This window comes from Pagrus pagrus (genome assembly GCF_965226575.1).
Source record: "Pagrus pagrus genome assembly, chromosome: 2".
Classification (NCBI taxonomy): domain Eukaryota; kingdom Metazoa; phylum Chordata; class Actinopteri; order Spariformes; family Sparidae; genus Pagrus; species Pagrus pagrus.
This window is the reverse complement of record NC_140186.1, coordinates 6,776,686-6,804,329: the sequence shown is the minus strand read 5'-3', so window position 1 is coordinate 6,804,329 and position 27,644 is coordinate 6,776,686. Positions and strand designations below refer to the sequence as shown.

The window sequence follows — 27,644 nt, the reverse complement described above, 5'->3', positions numbered from 1 at the left end:
TTTCAACAAAAGAAAAAAAGTGAATTCCCTTTGCCTGTGTTTCTACTATGAAGCTTATTGATTCCCCAGGACGCAGAGATGTCAAACTGTGGACGAGCTTGTGAAGAATTAATCTTTCCTCGGCGTCTTGGGACCACACATCAAACCGTATTACGCAGTCAGTTCTGAACAGTACAAAACTACTCGCCCCCCGGTGTATACGCGCTCGCGCACACAAACACGTACTTTACAGGGCACAAATGACACACGAGATTTGTGCAATCGATGAAAGTGAGTCATCTGGATTAGATTAGATTACGGAGTAGAAGAAGTGAGGAGGAAGGGAAAGAGGGAGAGAGAGAGAGAGGAGGTGAAAGAGAAGTCGGATCAAAAAGCGGCTCGCTCCGAGGCAAGAACAACTGCATGTCTCGCGACGGGAGCGAGCGAGTGTGCGTCTGTCTGTCGTCGGCACGATTCAAAGACATCCACGAGAATGTAATTTGTTTTGACTCCCAGTCTCACCCATCTCCACTCGGCCGTTTTACAATCCCCTCCCCCTCTCCCCCCCTCTATCGGAGTGATTGACTTTTACGGAAATAAGGCTTCAACATCACACAAAATCACACACCCCTGATGGGGATCACAGGCTCTTTTCTTCCCCCGCCTCCCCCCCAGCCTCCCCCCCACCCCAGGGTTTTTAAAAGAAGGAGGGTTCTGGGGGAGTTTGGAGGTTGAGCTGACGTCCAGACTCGGCGTGATGGACGTTTCTATAAGAGATATGGAAACACGGAGCGTGACGGACATTTCTATTATAGAAATATTCCACTGCGTGCTACCCAGCCTGTGGTGTTGACAGAGAGAGAGAGAGAGAGAGAGAGACATTCACTGCTGTGTTGTAGAGAATGGGAACTGGGACAAAATTGGAGAAATAATAATGCTATTGATACAAGTTCTTTTATTTGTACTTATCACGGTATAAAATCTTTGCCTCATCCGTCTCTGTCTTTTTCCTGCTGCAGAGTCTCCGTCTGTCTGTCTGTCTGTCTATCTCTGTCTCTGTCTTGGCAGTGTGGGGGTTACGCCAGAATAATAGGCACTGCTGATATAAATCTCCTCCATCGGCCCCGCGGTGCTCCACTTGTCACTCCCCTGCAGAGAGAAGTGAACATGTGAGATGCCATGGATGATCCTCTGTGGCGAAGCGATGTATGGTTACGTAATCCATTTAGTATTCAGAGAGGAGAGAAGGGAAGAGGAGAGAACGGGGACAGAGAAAAGATGGGAGGCAGCGGTGGGAAGAGTCAGAGCTACATGAAAGAGAGTCGAGTAACCGAGAGCAAGGCGCAGAATGGAAACATGTCATTGAATAATATATAACGTGTACTATGCAGATTAATTATACATAATGTATGCTAAAGTCACTCTGACCTCAAGGACCACGATCTCAATTAATGATAGTCATGATAGTTGTTACAGCTGCTGAATGGTTCTTGAAGTGAGATTGTTTCCAACTGCTGTTTCCAAGGTCAAGAATAAACTCTGAACATCAGCTATCCTACACAGGCTATAGTTTTCCGTAATTATTTTAAATCATTAAAAAGGGTTGGATAAGATTTTTTTGAAGTGGGGTTGCATGAAGTACTTATCCATAATCAAAAAGAAAATGTGTTTGGCACGATCAGAGATCTTCCCCAGGACCTCTCCGGGATGAAAGGGATTTTTTAAGCAAATGACGAACTGAAGCGAGCGCCAACTACAACGGAGCGCTTCTTCTCACGGTGTTACCATACTTATCTCTCTCTCTCAGTGCTGGATACTCTCACTGGCTGGCTAGGCCTATTTACTGGAGACCTAAAAAATCTGACATTGGGATATTCATCCCAGATAGCAAAATTGTACCAGACATGTTCATCTGGCCCACATACTGCATGGAATGATGGCACTCGGGCAGACCGCTCCTGTTTGCAGATGTTCCCAGATCTGGCTAACAGGAGCGGACTGCCAAAATGCCATCCAAGTGGTATGTGGGCCAGATCTGGGCCACAACAATTTTGCAATCTGGGATAGTAAATGTACTATTGATGCAGGAAGCATCATGTTTTTTCCCTGAACAAAATAATCTGTGTTGATATCGGTGGAGAAGAGCTAGTTAGTTCGTTAGTTAATCTAATGTGTTAGCAGACAGTGGGCTGCAGTGTCCTGCGACGTTTTGGGCTGAGGGAGCTAACAGCTAATGGAGCTAACAGCTAATGGAGCTAAAAGCTAAAGACACAGCAGGACTGAGAGTTTCTGCTCAGAGCAACATGAAGCCTTAAACAGTGAACTGCAGTTTAATCTGGCAACTCCACAAGTTTACAGTGAAAAGTACTTCAGCTGAGTACTGTTTGGCAGTAAAGGAAGCCTACTTTGAATTCTTGTACTTTTAATTAATAACTATAGATGATAATAACAAAGTAAAGAAACAACATTTTGATTCACGGTTAATAGGCCTGTTGTCCATTCAGCTACAGTAGATGGCGATCGGCATATCCCCAGTCTGGAGAAGCCAAAAGGAAAACCAGTAGAGAGGCTAAGCGATGTACTGTTGTATGCTATGTTTAGAAGATTTTCAATGCTTTATCTTGCAGTCAGACAGCCCTCTCCAACTGGAGACCGAAGCTATTTATTAATCTATACTCTCTTCAAAGCCACAGGACTCCTTTGATAAAAAACATAATTTGGATCCAAACAAACCTTTTAAAAACACCAAAGTCACGCAGTAACAAAAACAAAATCAAGGCAGTGGTGGACCAGCAACTCCTATGTTCTGTGACGTAAAAATGACTGTTTTTGTTAAGGAGTCTGGTTGTGCACTATATGGCCAAAGGTATGTGTACATGCTTGTTTTTATTCTGTTGTGCTCTTGTTGTCTGGGGCTGTTTTTCATGGTTTGTGCTAGTTTCCTCGGTTCAAATTTAATGCTGCAGCATGTTACATAACGGTGTTTTAGACCAGTGGTACCCACACTTTTTTTTTTTATAATGACCCCTTTTACAAAAGTCAAGTGTATATCACACGTACTTGTGCTCTTCATAATAGATCCCATTTTTATGAGCGTTTAACATGTGAGGCAGCCAATTCTCAGGCCTTTAAAAGTGTCGAATCTAGTATTTCACACAGAAAAGCTAAGAACAGAGAAAAAGAAAAACACACATAACAATGTTGTTTTTATATTTCTCACGCATCCATAATCATCTGGGGACCCCGTGTGTGGTTGTGAATCACAGCTGTAAACAATAACATGCTCCTAGCTTTGCAGCAGAAGTTTGTTTAAGGACTTCTTCTGTTTCATCATGCTAATGCCCCCCTGCAGAAAACAGCGGCTGTAAAGAAACGGTGACCTCAACCTCATCCAACAAATGGATTACTGACTGTGAGCCAGCGATGTCACCCAACATAAGTAATTGACCTTACTGCAGCTTTTTTGTCTGAATGGGAATAAATGCATAAAGATCCACAGAGCAGCAAAGGTGTCAACACGCATTGTTTTTTTAATCTACATAAATCACATGCAAGTGTAATGTTTGGCTGTCCACATACTTTTGGCCACATGTTGTTTTTTTTAACTTAGATTGTTATGTATTATACCTGAATTTAAAAAATAAATAAAAATGAATTATTTTTTAACAGAATTATAAAATTTTATTGCAATATTGAAAATATTTACTTCTTTTGTTGTATTGAATTTCAAAATAAAAGCCTTTTTAAAAAGCAAGTACGTGATTTAATTAAAAGATGCAGTTAATTGCCAAATGTATTGATATATATATATATTTTTTATTAGAGTTTTAATTCAGCATTTTCTTATTGTTTTTTTAAATATATAAATGTATTAATTTATTATAATTAAACACTTGAAATGTCTATATATACTTTGATGGCACATGTTGAAGACTCTGTATTAAATAAGATGTCAGAGGTAAAACCTGTCAGATGAACGACAGACAACAGTGTTGATGGTGTTCAATGTACATCAGAAAATTACATCGCACTTCTCCAGAGGCTGACACACACACACACACACACAGTTATCACACCTGTGTATGTATTTGTTTTTCTGTGTGTGTGTGTGTGTGTGTGTGTGTTTAGTCTCTCTCTCTCTCCCTCTCTCTCTCTCTCTCTCTCTCTCTCTCTGAGCGGGCAGTAGGCCAAAGAGGGTTTTAACACACTTAATGGGATTTCACACTCCGAAGTACACACACGTACACACACTCGGACACACAATAATGTTGAAGATAAACATGTCTGAAAGCTATGTGTGATCCCAGACAAATAAACACACACCCACACATGCACACTCTCTGATATAAAAGGATTTGTCAGGCTCCCACATTCTACACATGCAAAACTAATGGACTCCGATATCCTCGCAGTCACGTTACTGTGACTCGCTCATTTCCAAAAGACGCGACTTTACACACCTGCCAGAGTGGAAACACAGGAGCACATACAGCTGCATCCTCCCCTTTAAATCTGCCATTATATGTGTGTCAAGCATCAGTGTTGCAGTAGTCCTACAGCGATCATTGTGACCCGGTGGTGTTACAGGTATTACAGGAGTTCCCCGCTGCAAATCAGTCTGTTGAGTATAAAACACGTGGAGCATAAAGATCTCGAAAGGTGACTCGGAGAAGTCTGTAGCATGCTTTTTTTTTGGCAGAGGAGGTCAGCTCAAGTAACATTGGATTCACAGCAGTTGCTATAGATCCCAATGGTGACTCAGAGATATACCTAAAAAAAAGAAATGTGTCAAAATCTGTATAGAAACTTCTCGTGCTGCTCCTCCACCATGACCTATTTTTCCACTGTGGATCTGTGCATTCAGCCTGTTCCAAACAGTCATTGCTTTGCCAATACAAACTAAATACAACACTTCTGATGGAGCCTTTGAGCTCCACTACAGGCACAGTGCTACATACAAGTAGTGTAAATAGCTTCAGTGTGCTGAACAATATGCTGCCGGAGCGGTGTGAGAAGTTACCGTGGACGTTTTGACACTTTTTTTTAATCCATTGTAAGGGCCAAATAACACCGTCATTTATATATTAATTTAAATGGAGTGACTGCAATCTGAAGACTCATTTACTCATATAAAGTGGTAGTTTTTTCTGTTCTAGGTGCAGCACTGATGGCTGACTGGACTGGGTCTATAAGAGGCTCGACAGAAGAGCTATCATTTGTTTGTTCTCCATCTTTTCTGTCCTTTGTAAATAAATGTTATATTATTTTGCATCTAATCCAGCGTAGCGTCCCTCCTTACGTTGTGTCGTAGCAGCTCTCATTATAGCCCTTACCATCATGTTTTCTACATTGTTTTTGTTCGCTGAAGGTTGTACTTTAATTACATCATCGTTGCACCGTCTTCTTCCGCAGTTGTTAAATGGCACCCGACTGGAGAAGCAATGCCACCAACTGTTTATCCAGATGTGCCCAATTTGCTTAACAGTGACTGGAAATGCAGATTTTTGGGGACATTTTCATTGAAATTTGCAGTAAATGTTGGTGGAAACCTTGTTTCTGCCACAGGTTGTGCTCTCCTCTCTCCCCCCATGTTTCTTGTCTGTATCTAAACTGTTGTTATCCAATAAAGGCAAAATGCAGAAAAGAGGATATTTTGAAAATATTCCTTGTATTGTTTTATAATCCTGTTCTGAGGGATTATGAACTCATCCAGACAGTTGATGTAGCGTGGCTTTCAGTCATGTGACAGCAGTGAATTGTACAAACAGGTTGTCTTGATTTAATTGTTGTCGTCTGGTTAGAGGCAGCCGGTCCTCATGCAAAAAAAATGACAATATCGGTGAAAGGAGATCATAACGACAACCCGCATTTACGTTTAAATATTATGGCAGCAAAGAAGGTAGTCAGGTATAAAGTGTGACCTAACCATCCATCCCTGATGCTCCCTTAAAGGTACTATTTGTAAGAAAAATAGATTTTTGAGTCTTATTCCCAACGCTTTGGGATGGCGACCGGCCCGTCCTACAATGCCAAAGCGTCAGTTCTTCATTACATTCAAAAATAAACTTTTCTTACAAAAAAGGGGACATCAGGGATGGTTGGTTGGGTCACACAAGCACAGTACTTTCACCCAGGAGACTGCTGTGTGTGTCCAGTGGGGAACCAAAAGTAAACAGTAAGTTATTAAACTTTTTTTTGAGAGTCACTGGCAATCGACCTATAAGTTGTCGAGGATGTGTTGGTATTTAAATTCATTTCACTGTGCTGCACTCTGCACTGAACCTGCTGTGGATCCAAGCTGACTAAAGCTGCCAGTCTCCACGAATTAACAAGCCACAAACCTTCCAGTGGCACCTTTCATGCCTACCGGCGGTGACAGTTTGATACTCAGAAGATTGATTTTTTTGTGAATTATTCCTCTAACAGCACCTCAGTTTGATAAAACTCAAAAGCAGGTTTGTTTGAGATCAATCAATTCCTCCAGAAAAATAGTCTCCAGCGCTCTCTGAGAGGTGGACCGATTTCTTTTACCGAACGAGCAGCTCCACTGTAGTTATCTGTTGTCTTCGGAGCATGCAGGAAAATATGGGACCTCTACACCGCGAGAGTGAGTGAGGGCGAGAAAGAGAGATTTCTTAGTAATAGAAAGCGGAGCTTATGTGCTCTGGTAGGTGGACCGTGTTATGGCCTGTCTGAAAACTTTTGCAAAGTTTGGCTTTAGAACTTCAACAGACAAATGACCGGGTCTTCACTCCATAACTCATAGAGGAAACATCCCTCTCGCTCTCTCTCTCTCTTTATTTCTACAGTATCTGTCTTCTCTCACACACACACACACACACACACACACACACATGCACACACAGCTAGCAGCAGCTGAAGAAGCATCACTCAGACACCTCAAGCTGTTAATTTCCTTCCTGTCTCGATACATGCAGCCAACTGTGAAATGTTATAAAAGCAACATGAGTGTGTCCGCTTAGCACAAACACACAAACACACACACACGTACAGCCAGGATCACTTTTTTTCCCCCACTGCCACTTCCTGATAAACACATTATGGTTCAAAGTATTCATACGACCCGTAACTCTGCCACCGGTGCGTGTTTGTGTCTCTGCATGCTGCTGCCAGCTCGTGTCGTTGGTTTTCTGCGTATTTGCATGCGCGTGTTTGTGTGTGACAGACACGAGCGAGTCTGTGACTGAGCTCCGGAGGTCGAACATAATGGAAATGCTGCTCACCTGCTATCCAGGTTGTGTTGACAGAGAGAGAGACAACCTCTGATGTGGTGGTGGGAACAGCAATTGAGATAAATGATGGCGATAATGGAACACTGTGGTCCAAACTTTTATTTTTATCTCTGTCGTGGTCGTACGATCCTTCTCGCACACACACACACCGCAAAAAACTACAGATAGCACTATTCAGTTACATTTTGTGCATCCACAGCCAGCAAAGCGTCACATCATGAATACTAAAACCTGCTTTTATCACAGACTGTGTAAGAAATCAGTCTGACTTTTCCAATTGATGATTTAAAGTATGCAGAGTGTTTATTCAGGTTCAGTGAGTATTAGCTAAAAACAAGCATTCGGTACAGATTATGTGCTTTTTGCGAGTATCATCTGAGTAAAATGTGTCAGTATTCATACTCGTAATGCAGGAAAATCCTCATTGGGTATCTGACTGAAGTTTATTCATCCAAGTTAGTAAAACATTTCTCCGTGCGTTCTCTTTCTCTTGTGATTAAAAACAGTGATCTGAAAATTTCCTAAAATAGATAATAATTAATGCAACTTCTGATCTATGTCAGATTTCAGGCTTGTAGTTAGCTCCTCTGACGTGAATACAGATCATAGATTTTAATATAACTTAGATAGGATGGTGCCACTCAGCCTTGCTTCCAGCTTTGCGCAGTGGTCGCTCGCCGGATTGCAGCAAAAAATCCCATGGTGCCAACAGAGCGCCATTATAAAAGATAAGTTGGTAGAAAAACAGTTAAAAAGGACACCTCAAACTGCACCAAGGTCAATTATGACTCTTTATATTATGAATTTTTTTCACACATGAAAAAATACATTTAAAATATAGAAAAAGGAGCACCAGAAAAAAAAAAAAGTTTCTCCCTCGCCTCTCAGGGCTTCCATACCGTCCCCTTGACACAGAAAGTACAGAAGTATTAACAAAGGTGAAAATCACAATAAACCTGGACATATAATAATAACGTGTGAAAACTCTTTCTGCTTTTAAACAAGAGACAGAAGGCTTTGTGTTGCATCAACTCCCTTTGTGTAGCTGAAGGTTTTATAGCTGAAATTCCACTTTTTGTTCTAATCTGGTTTATTCTAGGAGACCGGATGATTTATGGACAGTGAAGGAAAGTTGAACAACAGGACATAAACTTTAGAATTTGACTTTATTTGTTCTGTGTCAGTGAAACATTGCAGCCTCAGTCTGTGCAACACTTGTCAAATTGATAAATTGGCTTTAATGATGTATCTTAAGATTATCCCCCACCTTTTTTTGTCATAATGCACCTCCTCCGGTTTTGCCCTGGAGCTGGTACCGAGCCACTGAATGAAACGGCAGCAGCTGTCTCGGTCTTCCCTGCCATTAAAACTCATCTGTACTTTTTAGTACTTAAAGTTGCACTTGGCAGGTCTGCGCTGCACTGGCAAGATGGACCGGGCTTTAATACCAAGTAATCATGTAACATAATGCCAGTAAACTGCACATGGTGGGTCAATACTTGCCAAAGTCCTGCTTTAACTTTATGGAGCTCTGACTCATCTCCCTGAGAGAAACTTTTGTGCTTTGTTTGAACTCTGGATAGATGTTTATCTCTCTCATAATATGATATATTTAACTTAAGAAGATAAAAGAAAAAAAGGTCACACTGGGTGAAGATAAATCACGGAGATATTATGTAAAAATTCTCAGCAGCATCAATTGCATAAATACTTCGCTGCTTTGAAATTCAGCTCTGATGCCGACCAGCACCGAGGCTGTGAGCAGCAGGACACTGAATGCGTTTCCTACTGGTCTGGTTAAACAGGCCAAATCGTCCGCGACTCGTTTTAGTTTGGAGATCTTCTCTAATGCAGCTCTACTTCGTGATGTGGGCTGATAAAGTTACATAAAAATCCTCTTTAATCAATCGCTCTGAAATCAAGAGGATTCAGCTGCAGCAGTCCTGTAGCTGAAGGTGATCCAAACTGAACTAAATCTTGTCCTGTGTATGAAGTGTCTTATCTTTTCTCAGTAATCTAATAGTCTATCGTTCCCTGGTCTGCAATAAGCCACCGCTGAAACTGCTAAACGTTAGCTGCAGGGCACCTACAGCCTCAATGACACAACAGGACAACGGACCACTTGCTCTCTCTCACTGACACACACACACACACACACACACACACTTGAATAATCAGGCTTGAAACATTAGCATGCCTTTGTTGTCGCTCGTGTGCAAATACAGTCGTGTGTCAGCAGAAAACGTCCATACAGTTAACATACACTAAGTACACAAGCACACAAATGCTTTTAAGAAACACTACAAGGACCTTCGAGAGCGTTATTTAATCAAAACCCATCTGAGGATAAAGGACAGTGATTGAGCGCTGACTGGATGACTGGATGTATTTATAACTTAAGGCACCTGGAAACATAAAAACGTTAGAGCAAACAGATGGATAAGGGGGTGGGGGTAAAGAGTCGAGTCATAATTTTAATAATAGGTGACAGGTCGGAAAATTATTTATCGTCGATTGTGATCAAATTTGATTTGAGGGTTTTGGCTCGAGCGGAGACGATGAATGTGCTCACTGTATCTCTGCTTCTCCTGAGTAAACACTCTTTTTATTCACCCCATTTATTTTTATATTTCACTCCGTGTCACTCTGTGGATGTAAATTTATGTACATTTATAATGCGTGCGTGATAACCTCGGTGAATGGATGCGGATGTGTTCTGCAAATTTAACTAATATTTCAGTTACTTGATTGTCACATGTAATGTCTCCTCCTCAGTGAATGCAAAGAAAATGTAATACAGCAGATACATGTAAAGCTGGTTTAATTACTTTATATAGTGTATCTGCTGGTTAGCTTGTAGTACAGTACTTGAGTAAAAGTACTTTCTACCACTGATGATGTTTAATATATTAGCTGGTTAAACTTGCTATATTAATAATGTCCTATTTCTAACTGCTCCATCTTTTAGCGAGAGACCATTTGTGAGCAAAGTTACAAAATTATTAAACTAAGTGAACAGTAGCGACCCTGGAGCTTGTACAATTAGGAGTAGGCAGTAGCCATGACAGTGATGTATTCTGCTGTTGCCCATAATACAGAAGATGCGCCAACAGTATTTTACTGTCTGACAGCACCTTAATTGTTCTGTTGTTAAATTCGAAATTCACAAATATGGAAATGTCTCCTGTAAAATAAAATAACCAGTGTTGTCCTAACTTCTGTTGACTTTTAAACATGGGTAAACACACTAAAAATAAGCGATTGACTCATTTCCCGCTGTTTGTTTCTCCTTGTGTGTCATATTCATCTTGACCACGTTGGAAAAACAGGGAGCGGTAGTAAGCATCTAATCACATACGTCATCAGAATGCATCTAGAAGGTGATAAAACAGTTGCTGAGGAGTGAGTCATCGCACTTCCTCACCTCTGTGGAGAGTACCTATCTGGCACCTGACAAGGACTGACTGACTGAAGCCACTGACAACGTTATGGTGATTAATTTTTGAATATCTTTGACTTCATTCTCTCTCGGCGACTCAACTGAATGATGTTCGAGCGCTGCCTGAACAGAGACGAATGGAAAAGTCTCTACCTTAAACACACGTCGCAACATCGAAGCCTGAAGGGCTGAAAATTGCGTTTGCATCGGAGAAGATCAGAGCTGGAGCCGATAAACACCCGTGACTACTGCAGAGTCATTTCACGCAGGAGTAAATGCCGGTGGACCCATTCACATTAAAGACAAATGCCATATGTTAGTGGGTGTTAGTGGGTTTTTTTGTCCACTGCGCAAGGGGTATTATAGCAAAGACATAATAGGATTTTCTTATTCCATGTTTGTATGACTGTGTTTCTCTCACTCAGATCACGTGGGACTCGGCGTGTGCCTGCTTTGTAAACGTGTGTCTGGATAATGGAGGGACCAGTGATTGATGGAAAGGTTAATCATTCCAGACAGATGGTATGTGCTGCTAAATCAGCATTAGGTGAAGTCAGACTGTGTGTGTGTGTGTGTGTGTGTGTGCGTGTGTGTGTGTGTACATCAATGTGTGCATGCCTGCTTAGGCTGTAATGAGCGGGTGCCCGCCACTTGATTGGCCCTGAGTGGAGGGAGACCCGGCCAGTCAGGCATCATGGGAACCAGCAGCCTCATTATTTCCAGTGTATAGAAAACGAGAGGAAACCGTGTATCCGCCTCCTAGCTCGTATTGTGAGTGTGTGTGAAAGCCGCTATGTGACATGAGAGACAAAACAGCTACCGACCAGGCGGGAGCGGAGGTCAGCACCTCATCACGCCGGAGCTCCGTCCAAGTCCAAACAAGCCAACGGAAAACCTCGCCAAGGTCATTTCTTAGCAACTGTGAATCAAGTGGTGATTGGAATGACCCGACACTGAGAGGTTGTGTGTGTGTGTGTGTGTGTGTGTGTGTGTGTGTGTGTGTGTACCAGATCTGATGAGACTCAGTAAACCTTTTGTCTAAGCCTCATAAAATCTGTTGACCTCAGGACACGGCTTCACTGAATGGGCCACGCCAGCACACACATGTACACACACACACACGCAGTTTTAATGCATAGCTTGTTGATTTGCTAAGACATGCATTATGGCAGCGATGCTTCCATGCATTACATACATAAAACATGACTCCGTGTTAAGACAAAATGCCTTCGCACATGCAAACTCCGGCACAGCCCCCCCGACCAGAACACACACACACAACAACTCATTCACACATGAGTTGAAAAGGGAAACGGAGGCAGCAAACTACAGCTAGCACAATGTGATAAATGTGTTTTTAAATCCAGTAAACACACAGAAACTCGCTCGCACAAACACACGCAGCCACAGACGATGAAGGGGAGTCAAAGAGAAATGGAGAATGGCAGGTTTCGCAATGGAAATGAAAGATTATAGTCTATTCCTGTGCATTTAAAATAAACAGGAGCTCAATTATTACGCGTGTATCAAACCCTGCATGGACGGGACCCCGTCCTCAAATGAAAACAGCCAGTACCGGTTGCTCAAAATGACCTGTTTATGTTTTCCTGGCGCGCAGCCATGTGGACAATGACTGACCTCCCTCGGTAGCAAGGGAGGAAGTAGCATGATGTTGTTCTGCTGCAGCAAAACCTCCAAGGCTGTGTTCAGACTGTTAAAAAAAGCTGTGTTTAGTAAATCACAAGGGGCTTCATGGGTGTAGGCAGGATGCTACAGGTACTGTTGAGAATATAAAACACAATCCTGGACGTGGGGCTTAAGTGTTACACCCACAAGATTGATCGTTGCTGCAAAGGTTTAAAGCTGCTGTACTCAATATGCTTTATGGTAACAGTGAATCACATGACTGTGTGTGTGTGAAATGTGCTACTGGTAGTGATGAAGCCAAAGGTAATTATCACAGTTGTGTCTGGCTCTTTCAGCTGTTTGTTTTGTTTTTTACGGAGCAGTTGTGACCATTCTTCAACTTATTCATTCGGTCGTTGTCGTCTTTGTCCCCAGCTGTATGTCTACGTCTGTGTAAGTACACTGAGAGGAATGTTAAATTCCTTGTATGTACACACACTTTGCCAATAAAGCCGATTGTGATTCAGATTTCTCCTGACGCTGCTCTTCCTCTGTCATAATGTACCGCAGCACAGCTCAGCTCTGATACTGTCATTGTCATACACTGCCCTCCTCACAGCTCCATGCATATCAACACGCCTCATATGCATACAGACGTACACAGACACATAACCCAGCTTTACACATCGACAACAAATGTTCTCTCTTGATATCAACATGTTTCTTTTCTCCCTCTTACTTATCTATTTATTTTTAGTCTTGTGTTTTTCTTGTCATTTTCTTTGATGTCACACTTTTGTCACATTTAAATAAAATATAAAATGGATGAATAAATAAATAAGACCCCTGCTGCACCAACACTGTATCTCTTTGAAATGAAAAAAATATCATTTTTAGCGCTTTTGACAGTCTGAAAGCACTTTTGGGAGGCAGTGGATGGTTGGATCTGAAAAGCACATGAATTTGATACTAGAGAGCATAGTTAAAAAAAATCCTGTTTCCTACCAGTGGTTAACATTTGATTCTTTGAAACCAGCAGGCGATTTATTCCTCCACAATATCCAGATTTGTACTGGCTGAGTAGCGTTACGTGAGTGATTTACATTGCATGCGATTCGCCTGTGAGTTTCCAGGGCAGCTAGTGCCGTAAAGGCTAGAAAAGCTGCACAGGTTAAAACAGAAGCACTCTGTCAAAATGTTATAATTCTCAATAAGTTGTCAGTTATAGATCTGTTTGCAGATAGGAGGGTGTCTGGGTTCAGACCTGGAACATGGCCCACCTACAGTATTAGCGATCTCTGGGAGGATGGAGAGGGATGGCAGGTTAACAAGGGGAATGGATTCCCCCTGAGGCGCATTTTGTTCTCACTCATAGATAGCAGCTACCAAAATACACCTTTCATCAAGATCCATGCATTATTCCTGGAGACAATGACGGAAATATTAACCCGTCAAAAACTGTCGGCCTCCTCCTCGGCCTCGTCGGCGGAGGTAGTAAATAAAACAAAATAAAGACACTGACCTTGCTCACACCGTGAGATGACGACAGATTTCAAAAGGAATAAAACATGTTTAATGGGATATGAACTGTATTTAACACGCCAAACACAAACAAACTCACTCGAGTCGCCCACTCACCACACTGTGACCTCATCCTAAACTAGTCCAGAGTATCTCCACAGGCACAGGAGTTGAATTTGAACTGATACGGTCTTTATTACAGGGAAACGGTTCAGATCCTCCATCTCTGACCTCTGCTTGTGACTTCAGTGTCAGAGTCGAAGGACGCTGTATTCTCCTCAGGGAAAGCAAAAAAGTCCTTCACTGCTGCTGGAGGTAAACAACTTATGTAACCCAAGCAGTGACATAATCGTTTTGATTATTAACTGTAATGTGATTACTGAATTTAGGAACATTAATGTGTTAGAAGGTTTTAGGTCTGGGTTTATACATAGACGGTTAGGGTTTAAATAATTTGCCATAATAACACAATTAGACAGTTCTCCATTGAAAACGGCTCCGATATCTTTTCTCACCTCACCTCTTTGTGCAACTACTCAGCGAGGAATTGCTTACACAACCGGCACAGCACAGTTTGATTGGCATCTCTGAGTGAGCTGGAGGTGCTGCATCAAAAGCTTCATTTTCCATGGTTTCACTTCCACTCACACACAACAAGCTGCTAATAATCTGTTTGACCACCGTCGTATTTCACCACAGCTTCCCTCTTTGTTATGCCAACCTCCTCATATACTCTGTATTATGTTTCAGCGATTGAAGACTTGGCGAACATGCACACATTAAAAGGGCCATTCAACATCACTCAGACCCGCTGAAATGCCTGCTACGCTTCTTATGCATCCGCATGAGTGCATGAGATCAATTCAAACAACTGTCAATCTGATGAAACCAGTACCAAAAAATGAAAAGAATAAGACACAAGTGTCATCTTCTCCAGGTTACATTTCTTCTTAATGATTTATGATGCCCCAAAACATGTTTAATTCCTTCACAGATAAGCCAGCTGTGTTTGACAGTTAAGGCCCTGACAGAAAGGTTGTTTCTGGAAGGATTTTGTCGATATAATTCATAATTTTAGTTCCGACATGCTTGACAATTGTGACTCTAACACTTGTGGAACAGCAGGAAAATCCAGCACATTTGAGGATTTGATGCTCTTCTCTTTGAAGTGTCACATTTACCTAAAAACATGCAAAATGTTGTAATACAGAACTTTACAAAGACAGAGTTTATACAGCAAGTCTGTCTTTATCAGTTCTACCACATCGCACAATCGCACACAGACACACCTGTGGACCAGCAGTGGACCAGCCTGTTCCTATAGCAGCAGGTGACCTTAAGTGTGTTGGAACATGAGGCTGTTATTGACAAAAGAGTATGATTCAGTTTAAATGCTCTGGTGAAATGAATAATAACTTGGTACATTTACTCAGATACATATTGGAGGTACGTCTGCTTTTTTTCACAAGAAACTTTTTATCCATGAGCATAGTTTTTTTCACGAGAAAAAAATGTTTTCACAAAAACATTTTTTCACGAGAAAACATTATTTTTTTAGTTTGAAATGGAGCGATTTTGTTTTTGCACAAGATTTTTTTTCATAAGAAAGTTTATTTCACAAAAAAAAAAAATCCTGAGGAAAAAATTGTTTTCACAAGAAATTGTATTTTATGTCTCGACAAAATACGTACAAAAGGAAAAGAAAACGAGTGATAAATTTTTTCCACGAGTGGAACAGAGTGAAAAAACATGTTTGCTTTGTTCACTGCGTTTCAAACATGAATAAAAATGTTTTGTTGTGAAAAAAAGTTTTGTTGTGAAAAAAAATTTTCTTGTGAAAACAATTTTTTCCTTGTGAAATTTTTTTCTTATGAAAAAAATTCTCGTGCAAAAGCATTTTCTTGTAAAAAAAAAAATGTTTCATGGAAAAACAAAAAGATCGTCCATTTCAAATATGAAAAAAAGGTTTCTCGTGAAAAAATATTTTTGTGAAAAAATTTTTTTCCTTCCATTCTTGTGATTTTTTTTCCTTGTGAAATGTTTTTCTTGTGAAATAAACTTCCTTAAAAAAAATTCTCGTGAAAATTGTTTTTCTTGTGAAAAAAAAATGTAATGGAGAAACAAAAAAAACACTGATTCATCATTCATTTCAAACATGAAAAATAATGTTTTCTCGTGAAAAAATGTTTTTGTGAAAACCTTTTTTTTCTATTGAAAACAAAAAGTTCTCATGGAAAGAGGGAAATAAGTAGCAGCACAAAAGTAAGTCTCAAAAAGTAGAGACAATAATAAAAAGAGATATTGGAAAGTGTTCTCGTCAAAAACAGTGATAAACGTACAGTGAACTGTCACATTCCTCCAGCTATAAGGAGATGTAAGGGATGGTGGTGGAGTTACAAGCGAGGAGGCTGCAGAGCCAGTCACCAGAAACTGCATTAACATTTGTAAGCATGACGTCACTAGATAAGGAGACGATTTCCAGCCAAAACAGGCATTTTAAGACAAAACATGATCTTTTCTTCACTCTCACCAATTCTTTTTTTCCTGAAACCTCACCAGTATAAATACACAGCTGTTTGTTTGTTGTGTCCACAACATTTTGTAGCCACTTGTTTCTATAAGTTAATTTTAAATTTGAACTGATATGTTAAATATCAGATTTATACCAGATCAAAGTACATATTATTGAAAATAAAATTGTTTTGTATCTAATAACAAGCATTTGATATAACTGCCGTTTCTGTGTAATACTATATTCACTCATTACTCACATGAGGTTTGTCTGTTTTTATTGTTCCCCCCCCCCCCAAAAAACAGTTAATACAGGTTTCTACATTCAAAACAATATGCACTTAATGACCAGAAAGACTTGTGTAAGAATGAATTATGAAAGAGTTTCCAATGTGTGGCTCCCTGACCATGACTGTCCACGCTCTTGTTTTTCAGGTTTATGGGAACTGTTGTGTTCTGCTCAATATTAAACATTACATCTGCTATAAGTAGTTAAGGTCTAAGTGCTTTTCCAGCTCTTGTTCAAAAGCACAGTATGCCAAAAAATCTTTTCATATCTGCCTGAATCACAGAAATACTCCACTGGAGAAGAGAGCAGAGCTTTCCCAGATGAATATTCATGAGGTGAAACATTGTGGAGCACTTTTACAAATCTGTTCCAAATGAAGCACCTCACATTTATGCCCGCTATCACAGGACTTATCTCGCAAAACACCGATTATTGCTGAAAATGAGCTCTTTCTTTTGCCGCACCTCACCTGCCTTCCCCCGCCACAAAAAAACAACACCTGCACGGCTTATTTTTGGGTTTCCTCTGCCTCAGACGGGCATTGTTTTGGATTTGTGACGAGCTTAGAGTCTGGTTCTAAAGCGACGACGAGGGATTATTCTATTAGTCATTTTTCCTCACCAAAATAATGTACTGGGGAAGATTTAATACGGTTTTAGGTGCTGGGTGGAAAAGATCTGACTAGGCTGCAGATTTACAGCGAGGTTCCGACCATTTTGCATAATCCCAAGAGACATCTGTCTGTGAGTGAGTCCCACCTTGCAAATTTCACATTTGAAGAATTCAAATTAGATGCTTTAGGGACAAGACACACAAACAGACTTTCGCAAACACATACAGGCAGAAGATGCTAATTTCCAGCAGATAATCGGCTATTTGAGGCTAATCTTTGTTGCCCCGGAGCGTGTACGCACTTTGAGATCTGATTTTTATTCAAAATAAACCATAACTTTTTTTTAAGTGTATGCATTTATTTGAAGTGCATGTGCGTTTGTGTGTGTGTGAGCGTGGGGGAAAGGTAAACCCTCCGTCACAAACTTTCCAGCTGCAGCTCGGTTTGTTTATTGCTGTCACAGTTTATGTTATTTGCTCGTTGGTTTTTCCATGTTTGCAGAACTCAGTAGATACAAAACACTTTTGTCTCAAGTTATCCAAGCCCACCATGCACACACACACACACACACACACACACACACACACACACACACACACACACACACACACACACACTCACATATACAGACACACAAATGCACCTCCATCTGTTATGCTGTGTCCCTCTCTCTTGTTCCTGGTAGTACCTCTGCATACGAGACGCACCTCCTCATACTTTGTGATTCGTTTTGTTTGTTTTGGGTTTTGTCTTCCTCGTGCGTCGCTAGACGATCGTCTGTCACATCTCGGAGGCGTCTGTGCACGTGCGGCGTGGATGTTTGGGTCTGTGTTAAAGCGAGGAGAAGTTATGTGGCTGATTTTGATCTCCTTTCAACTGTCAGCCGCCTCTGCATCATCCTCTCTCCGTCTGTCTTTTGCTGTGTCTGTCTCTCTTTCTACGCCTGTCACCGCCACGCTGCGGAGACAAATGAACCACGAGGATGCTGACAGGATCTTCTCGGGACATTTTTTTTTTTTTCTCCTCCTCACACACGAGCGCTATTGCTTTCGCTAAGCTTAGCATTTAAAAATAAACACACCATTACCACCTCCATTTCAGGAGGTTATTATAATGAGTCACAACTAACACTTACTTTCCTCTGTATCCCTCTGGATCAGATTTCATGGGATTTCTACAGAATTGCTCTCATGCACAAAACAGAGGAGGCTGTTTTTATACTTTGCAAAACATCTGCTATGTTTGATCTGTTAGACATGTAGAAAAGAGAAAGCTGCACATAAAGAGGAGCAGGAGCGGTGAAACATGTCAATAACCGAAGGGCTTCGGCCTTCAGTCGGTCGTCTTCAGGGTTCAGATCAGGAGACAGTACGTGACCTTTTTATGCATTCATTCACATTACACATTACTTCTGCTCCTCAGCATGTGAGTGTATGATGTTTGCTCTTTAAGAGCACAACTGTTTGCTTGTTGGGTGCATCCCGAGATACAACACCAGCTTTTTGGGCTCATTCTTGCCTGTAACAGAGACATACAGTCACACATTTCTAGTTTTCTCAATGCAACGAAGCGTTGCTATAGTTGATCGTTGAGTCTCTTCCTCAGGTCTTCAAGTACTGATGCTTTGTGTTGGCAGCTCGGGTCGGACGCCGACCAAAAGCATCACCCGACACTTGGCAACCAAGGACGTGAAAAAGAGAGCTTCCTGTTTGAATCAACTTTTGTAATTAATTTGATCAAAATAAGTTTGATTATCTGCAAATTGCTGCATGAGAATGAAACTCACGTGCACTTCAGAATGTCTAAAAGTTGTTTCCAATCAGAAAAGGTTGAATCTTGCTTACTTTCTGCACTGGAAGATTTTATTTTTTACTTGTTTTCAAATAATAAAACTTTTACGACATTAATGGCACGATGAGATGAAGATTTGTGCAGCGCGGTTAAAGAGATTAATCGCTGTTGCAGGACGTGGAGGGAATGAAAAGGTTGTCGGAAATAAATTCAAACATCTTTATCTCCTGCAGAAAATCTAAAGAGACAATAAGTATGCAGACATACACCACAGAGAGAGACGGGAAGACAGAAATCAACGTCGTTACGACAATATTTATGGGATATTTGGTCCCAATTTGAACAAAAATCACACACACACAACGCAAATAGAGGTTAGGGGCTGTCTTTGCAGCCTCCTGTGTAATCACGCCAAGGTATGGCAATTCATTTCACAAAAATATGCATCGATGTTTACAAATGGCACACGTAGCACCTGTTCAGTCAGCTAGATACTTGGATAATTAGAGTGCGGCGCTGATGACGGCTGAGTGCTGAAATGTGTCTTCCACCGCAACTTTATCAATAAACCAAGATGGATCTGCTCCGAGAGCCGCTCCGACTCGTCTAATTTGGATGTTTATTGGAGCCTACACCCAACCTGAGAGCCACCCTAATGATATCATAGCAGGTTGGGCACACTTCTTCTTCTTCTTCCTACTATATTAAATCAACAATATATTAAAGGAAAATCCTCACTCTTATTTATTTATTTATTTATTTCGGCATGTTATTAGACAGTCATCATCACACATCATCTTAGTTAAAAATCAGGTAGTACACATGGCCGAAAGGGAAAGCGGGAGAAGCAGATGCTTATCTAGTCCCGCCCCCGTTGCCCACAGAATACATTATTTCCACAAGTTATATTTCTTTTGTATTTTGACGTACATGTTACAGCAGCATGCAGTGAACAGAGCTGCAGTCCAGCTCTAGACAGTCAACAGACTACGTGTGTGTCTCCTTTGTGTCTCGATTAACAGAGTCAGTTGAATTCTTCACAAAAGTGGATATTTGTACTTTTCAGTGTCAGCTATTGTTTGGGTACAATTGGTACTTGTTTAGTCTTCCCTGTAGTCTCAACATAGCGTTTGCTGATTCCTGCCTCTGACCTTTACCAGACTCTCTTGTTGGTTCAGTTTATAACGATCAATAATCATATTTACATACTTTTTTTTGAAAACACTCAGATTTGCAGATTTTTTGAGTTCCTCATCAAGATTATTCCATTGTCTGACACCCATGACCGACATGGTAAAAGACTTTAATGTAGTTCGTACCTTTCTCTTTCTGAAAACAAAGTTCCCTCTCAGATTGTGTCCCTCCTGTCTATGTAGGAACAGTGTTTGTAAGTTGTGAGGGAGGCTTTTGTTGGCAGCCTTGTACATCATTTGTACTGTGCGGTAGTTTATTAAATCAGGTAATTTGAGTAATTTTGATTTGATATATAATTGATTGGTGTGTTCCCTGTAGTTGGCAAAATGTAGAATTCTCAAAGCCTTTTTTTGAAGCATTAGCAGGGGATGTGTGTTACCTTTATACGTGTGTCCCCAGACCTCTGCACAGTATCTCTCACAGACTCTCCATCTTATCTTCAGTGGCATCTGTCAGATTGAGTGAAAGACTACATGAAGTCCAGGGGGTGAATGCAGGAAGAGACAAGAAACACTGTGTATCGCAAAACAAACAACAAAATACTTTTTCTGGGTTTTTTTTCAATTGATTTTTTGTTCTTACACGCCCCAAACTGTTGTGTTGTTACGATGCTATTAAGCCTTAAGTTTGTAGAAAACCAGGTCTCCAGGTTGAGAGTGAGGAGGAGAATATGGAGGATACACCGGTGAGTAGCTGATCGTAGATTTAGAGTTATAATTTAATATTCTATTTTCTATTTTCTCCTTTTTACATGAACAATATTTTTACTTCTGGGCAAGTTTTTGTTTATTTATATGAGAGCGTTAACAGACTCCACCATAAAGGAACACTGACGCACCTCTGTTCGACCCGCCGAGCGTAATTTTAAATCATCGTCTTACTCCAGAAAGTAAGATTGACTCTGTCCTTGGTCTTGCATAGTCAGCATACACTAACAGCCCCGCAGCAGCCATTGTATCATTACGCACCATTACATACTGCGAGTGGTAACAGCCTCGTGATTGATCACTCAGGACCGGGTATAAATTATGATCTGATGTGTGTTTTACGGCACGTCTGGACTGACAGTGTGGAAAGCTATTTACACCTGCTGGAGTAAAAATCACGCTTGTAGAAAAACTCACACTGTGTTAAACCCCGTCGAGACTTCATGACTCAACGCTGTGAACAGATTAAAGGGACACTGCAGAGTTTTTGACCACTGGTGGCACTGCACATGCTTTGAACATCCAAACCCTGATTATTGGTATTTTTTATTGTTCCAGGATTTTATCAGGTCAAAATTTTGAATGCACACATTTTCTTTTCTTTCACATCTTACATAAGTATCAAGTCCTCAAAATGGCTTACTGAGGACTCTTTTTCAATAAAGCTCAATACTTTCAGTTCAAGTCTGAACCTTAACCTGTCCTGAAATTACTTTTTATATATTATTAATTAGTGTTTCCTGTATTAATGTATTTCTACAGTGGCCTTGAGAATCAATACACAACAACATTTCTGACAACATTGTGAAATGTCGTTCTCTCAAATGTCCCTTTTTGTGAAATGTCATTATGTTTTCTGAAATGTTGTGTTTTGGGAAATGTTCTGTTTTGTCATATGTCGACTTCTCAAATCTCGTTTTCTGAACTATTGTTGTTTTGTGGGAATTAAACATCTTTTAAGATTCAGGAATCGATGTATGGATGAGAACATAACAGGGTTTTAGATGGGGAGATGCTCTCCTCACCTGCGGTGTGGGGAGTTGTCAGGATTAAAGCGTGTCAGGATTTCTTATGAGGGGCCGTTCGTTCTCTTTGCCTGAGGTGATAACAGAAAGTCAGATCAGCTGACAGTTATTGTCCTACAAAACATCAAAGGGTCATCGCCCTGAGGAAGGCATGATTAACACCTGTCATGAGGTCTGCAGTTGTTGTCCAATCAGAATGTCGGGGGTCTCGTCTACATGCTGCATGTATTCATCACACCACATCTGTAATTCTGCAGAGAAGAAGCAACCCTCAAACTTCGACGAGGAGAATTTCCCTTATGGTTTTGACACAAGTTTTTAATTTAAATAAATTACGATATTTATGTACCACAAATTGATCATGCACAGCTTCTTGAACACAAGATACGGTGTCCTGAGTCCGACCTGATGTTTAGGAATATGGTGAAGGTAAGGAAAAGACTGAGGTTCTGGTTCAATGAATGTCTCTGTATTAAACCGAGACAGATTGCCTTGATAGCCAAACGCTTCCATAACCTCAAGGTCGCTGGCTCGACTCCAGAAGTTGGAACCTTTGCTGTCAAACCGACCAATACGGACCAATAAAGTGGCCACTTAGCGTACAGTATGCTACTTCAAACTGCTAAATAGGGGGTTTACAGTGAAGTGCTATCGATGTGTTTAGTCATTTAAGTCTGTATAAATAAAACAGTTGTGACTCGAGGATAACGCATAACGAAAACATCGTGTGTGTCTGTTGTGACTTTTTAAAGATAAATTCCGATTTCCGAGCCCAAAAATGCCATATGCATTGTTTTTGTTGCGTATGTGTAATTTATTCATCCGCCCACTGGGCTCCACAGGGCGCACAGAGCCGCACCTGTCTCCCCTGTCAGATATATCTGCTCTGCTCTAATGTGAAATTACACTTTGCCCAAAATCACTTGTCTCTCCAAACACTCAGTCTGTTCACACCCAGCCACCTCCTCTTCCTCCGTCCTGCACCCCTTTCCTTCCTCCATCTCTTCCTTTCTCTTCTTTTCTCACACACGCACGAGCTTGTGCCTGTTGTTAAATTTGAGCTCTCCATCTCCTTTCCCACACACACACACACACACACACACACACACACACACACACACACACACACACACACACACACACACACACACACGGAGGTAAACACAGCCTGGCAAAAATAGCATTCATCTCTACATCCATCTCTGATTCTGGGCTCAAAGATGAGAATCCTTTGGCAGGAATTTCTCTGTCTCTCTCTGTCTCTCTCTCTCTGTCTCTCTCTCTCACACACACACATACACACATGCACACACACACGCGCAAACACACACTATCTCTCTCTCTCTATCTCGACACAAATTGAATCTGTGGTCTTGACAGGACAGGAGGACAGGGAGGACGAATAAAAATCACCTCATTACGCACAGCTTTACACTTACACATCCCCTCGAACAACCTCGCGCACACACGCACACACGCGCACACAGACAAACACACACGCAGGTCATTCGCATGCATTAGGGATGGAAATAGAAAAGCCTTGAATCCTGGTCAAACATCGTTTGGTGTGTAAATGCTAACAGACGAGGGCAGGAGGCCACATGTGACTCCGTTTGTCAGAGAGACGACGGGAAACACAGAGGGACGGAGCAACAATAGTGTGCACAGTGGTGGAGGTTGAAATAATGATGATTATCATTAAACTGATGAATAATGAAGGTCACGGTGACGATACAAGCGATGAAACTGATGATAATGATGATGTTCTCTCAATCTTTATCTCATCCCTCCCCTCGGTGGTGAAGACCGTGATTTTCCAGCTGCATGTGAATGTGATCTGTTGATGATCTCTGTGATAACTACCGGTCTGACTGACGACTTCCCGCCGTGCAGCCGTGACTGCAATTCAGAGTCCAAGGTGCAGCTGAAGAGGTTATTGATCGCGGCAGGCTCGAAAAATATCCAGATCGGCAAAATCTCCTGCTGTTAATTTTGTCGTAAGATTCACAGCTCTGACAGATTTTAGGCAGGCTCTGGCAGGTGTCAGGGGTGAAGCCTTGATAGTTTAAATAACTTGTATTCGCATATTGATTTATTTCACTGGATAAAATTCTTCACTCTTGCCAAAAATGTTTGAGTAAAGATTAAAAAAACGAAAAAACATCCGCTGCACCACCAGCTGAGTCCCTGCTGAGGGCTATAACCAGAATTTTAGGAAAAAAACGGAGGTGATGAGTCCAAGACCTTCAACATAATGTTTAATTAAGTTAACTAATCAATTTCTTTTAAATGTCATTTTCCCAGATGACTCTGACACATGAATTATCTATCAAAGCTTTATCCACACTGCCCAGAATAACATTTGGGTGGATATAGCCTGAGTAGCTTCAGCCCCGTCCCCTGACTGCCAGGATAAATCTGGGAGCCAAAGTTAAGCCGCAGCATAACCGCTGCTGAGACGCCCTCGAGTGAGGCCCTGTTCCCCTGCAGTAACCACTGCTCGACACTGCTCTGCAGCCGACAGATCTGACCGGTCAAACCATCTTATAGACCCACCGGTTCACTGTGTCATGGAGGCGTTCCTTCCTCCAAAAACAACCTGATCACTAGAATAAGAGTTATTTTTAACTTTACTTTACAAACCTTATTTCTTCTGGTTGCGTTTAGGCACAAAATTCACTTGGTAAAAGTTAGGAAAGCTTCATGTTTTGGCTTAAAATCCCTGGAGACTGGAGATTTCCTGTGGTCTCGTTAAAATCACCCTGTTTTGTGTCCACACGTCCCGAGGTCTCGTTAAAAAACACCTAGTTTTTGGACCTGCGATCACTTGGCAGGCTCCTCACTTTAAACTCAATCCTGTCCACCTTCACACATAAAACTCAGGTTATAAACATGTTTTGGCTTAAAACACCTGCTTTTGTCACCACAAACACGGCTGGAAATGTCCTGACTTCCTGTCAAAAATATCAGCTCCTTGTCAGCGTCACGCTTACAAATGTTGAAATGCAGTCTCGCACTGTGGTCACTGGCTTTGCAGCCTCCTCGCCTGTAGCTACACCACCACCCCCTCCACCTGCAGACATGACAGTCAGGTCTAAAACATGTAATGTGAACATGATATGGCACGTTTTGTTGAAATGTCAGTATGGTGCGTAACCTTTGACACGTACAAATGTGAACATGTCAGCGGTTTGCAGAACCTTAGCTACCAACATTTCATTCACAGCGACTGGAACACAGCACAGCCTCATTCATCCAGATATCCCGTGAACATCATTAATCTCCACCTGAACCTCCTCCTTAAACCTTTTGGTCAATAAATACTACATTTTTCCTCTGCTCCCCTCATTTTCCCTCCTAATAGACGGACCAACAGGTATTGGCTGGTCTATTAGACGCTTTCATGTGAGACTGGGCTGTCCAGGTGTTAATGTGTGAAACTGGCAGCTTCACAATACAAATTGGAGAGAATGAATTCTGTAATTTGAGGGAACCTCAACACCGAGAGCAGCCGTTAACCTGTCCTCCCATGGTCCTATGTTTTCACGGGGGTTAGGGCTCTGACCTGAAACCAATTGGAGGGTTAATATGTGTTAATAGGATATTGAACTGGGGAATAAAGGACTCTGAGAACAAAGATACGCTGCCCTGTGAACACTCTGGCTGCCGAGTAAAGCAGCAGCATCATGTGATGACCTGCATTTCATCCTGCGCCACCAATTGATGTTTATTTCAGACAAGATTGGATAAAAAGCGCACTCTGACACGCGAGATGCCTCAAAATAAACACTGCACTGTGACGTTCAATGAGGCAAACGTGATGAACGAAGCTTTAAGCTGCGCGTACGTTGAGTGTCTTTGTTTTTCTGTTACAAATCCTGTTGTCCTTGTGTGGCTGCAGCCCTTAAACCTTTGACAGCTCACAATTTCTCATAACAGGGAAAGAAAATAGGTTTTGGATCCCGCTCTCTCTCTCTCACACACACATAGAATGGGAAACACACCTGAATTTGTGTCATGAACGTTTCCCCAAAGGAAATAAAGCGTAAATCACATGATGAATATCCCGCTCGCTCCGGTGCATGCATGTGTGCGTGTGTGCACGTGCATTGATAACGACTGCGCGCAGGCCTTGTGCACATACTGTAGGTGTGATGTTTATTGCTCATATTTGCTGCATGTGATTTTCCGTCTGGGCGGTTAAAGCGATGTTTTGTATTCCGCTGACGTCTTCCCATCTAGCGGCGAAGGCTGGCGTGCAGAAGCAGAGACGGAGAGCAGGATGGGAAAACAGACAGAGCAAAAGAGGAAGGGGGGAAAACTTTTTTTTTTACCTTTTGCAGATGGAGGACCTCTCCGAACCAGCAGAGTCTCGGCGCGCCTCTCACATCACTATCAAAAAGAGAGAAAGGGGGGGAGAGGGGAAAGGGGAAGGGGCGGGTGGAGACAGACGGTGGTTAGAATGACAAAGGTGAGACATTTCTGAAAAGCGTTCGGCGGCAGCGCAGACTGACAGCCTGCCACATTAAAAAAAACCCAAACAGGGACAGCTAGCAGCATAGCTAAAGAAAAACCCAAGAGTGGGAATTAAGTTTGGCCTCAGCAATTTCCCCTGGTTACTGCGGTAAAGTGAAACTCGTTAAATAATAATAAAGAATTGGATTTATATAACACAATTAATAGGACACCTCAAAGCTCTATGTGTGTCAGAGGGGGAGGAAGGATAGACTGAGAAATGGGACACAGAGGAAGGAGAGAAAGCAGGGGATTGTTGAAATAAGGGCTGTGTGAAGAGAAAACAGAGGGGGATTCCCATTAGAGAGACGGATGAAGGGACGGCTGAGGATGACAGCAACATCTGACAGTTGGCAAGTCAATGATGGACAGAGAGAGCGAGGCGGAGAGGAAGAGCTCCTATTTCCAAGGCTAATCCGTGGCGCTGCCTCACAGGGAAAACACAATCTCATACAGAGAGAGTTTACAACCTTCGCTGTCCTCTCTGTCACGTGACTGTTCATCCTCGAGTGTCTAGTAGACCTCTGTGTGCCAGAGTTTGTGTGTGTTTAGACTATAAAAGGATAAAGAAAACTAATATTATTCTGTGGACAAAACAAGAGGAAGCTGAGCAAAGAAAACTACCTGTTGCTGCAGGGTGTTCCTGTTATTTTGCTTAAGCCTCACTAAAATACGATAAGCTCGTCTAAATTATATCCAACATCACCGCGAACGACACACTCAAAAAAATGCCCGCGAATGTGAGTTAACACCTTGGACACGGCTCCATCACAAAGCCTCACAAAGGACCCTGCTGTTAGTCACTGCCTCTGCATCTGTCCAGCTCTCAGCACAAATGTAACTCACAATTTGCAGTAATTCTTTAAACAATCGGACTTCGGTTTCATAAAACAAAACCATTCCTTCGAGTGGACGACTGTGGATTTTGCCAGCTGTAAAGACACCTGTTGCCAGCTGGTTAAGTTCGCTTTGGCTTGCTAGTGTAAGATAATGCTTTTTGATGCTTGTGTATTGGCAGGGTAGAGCTAGTTAGCCCGGACGTTATAGTGCAGATAAGAACTGCCAGAAAAAGCGATTTCAGGATGAATAATCAAAGAGTTTTGCAAATGTAACACTACCTGATGCAACTCTGGCTGGAGCTGCTGAGAGTAAACCTCCCCAAACCAGAGACCATGACAGAG

General features: G+C 41.7%; 1 protein-coding gene across 2 annotated transcripts in view; it reads right to left on the bottom strand.

The window, feature by feature from the left end:
• LOC311263979 (protein ELFN1-like) overlaps nt 1-27,644 on the bottom strand; it is a 121,921-nt gene that overhangs the window by 17,719 nt on the left and 76,558 nt on the right. For both annotated transcript variants that reach the window (XM_084364450.1, XM_084364451.1), the window contains one exon: nt 26,283-26,340. The gene's annotated coding sequence lies outside the window, so the exon portion shown is untranslated. The remainder of the gene's footprint in view (nt 1-26,282; nt 26,341-27,644) is intronic.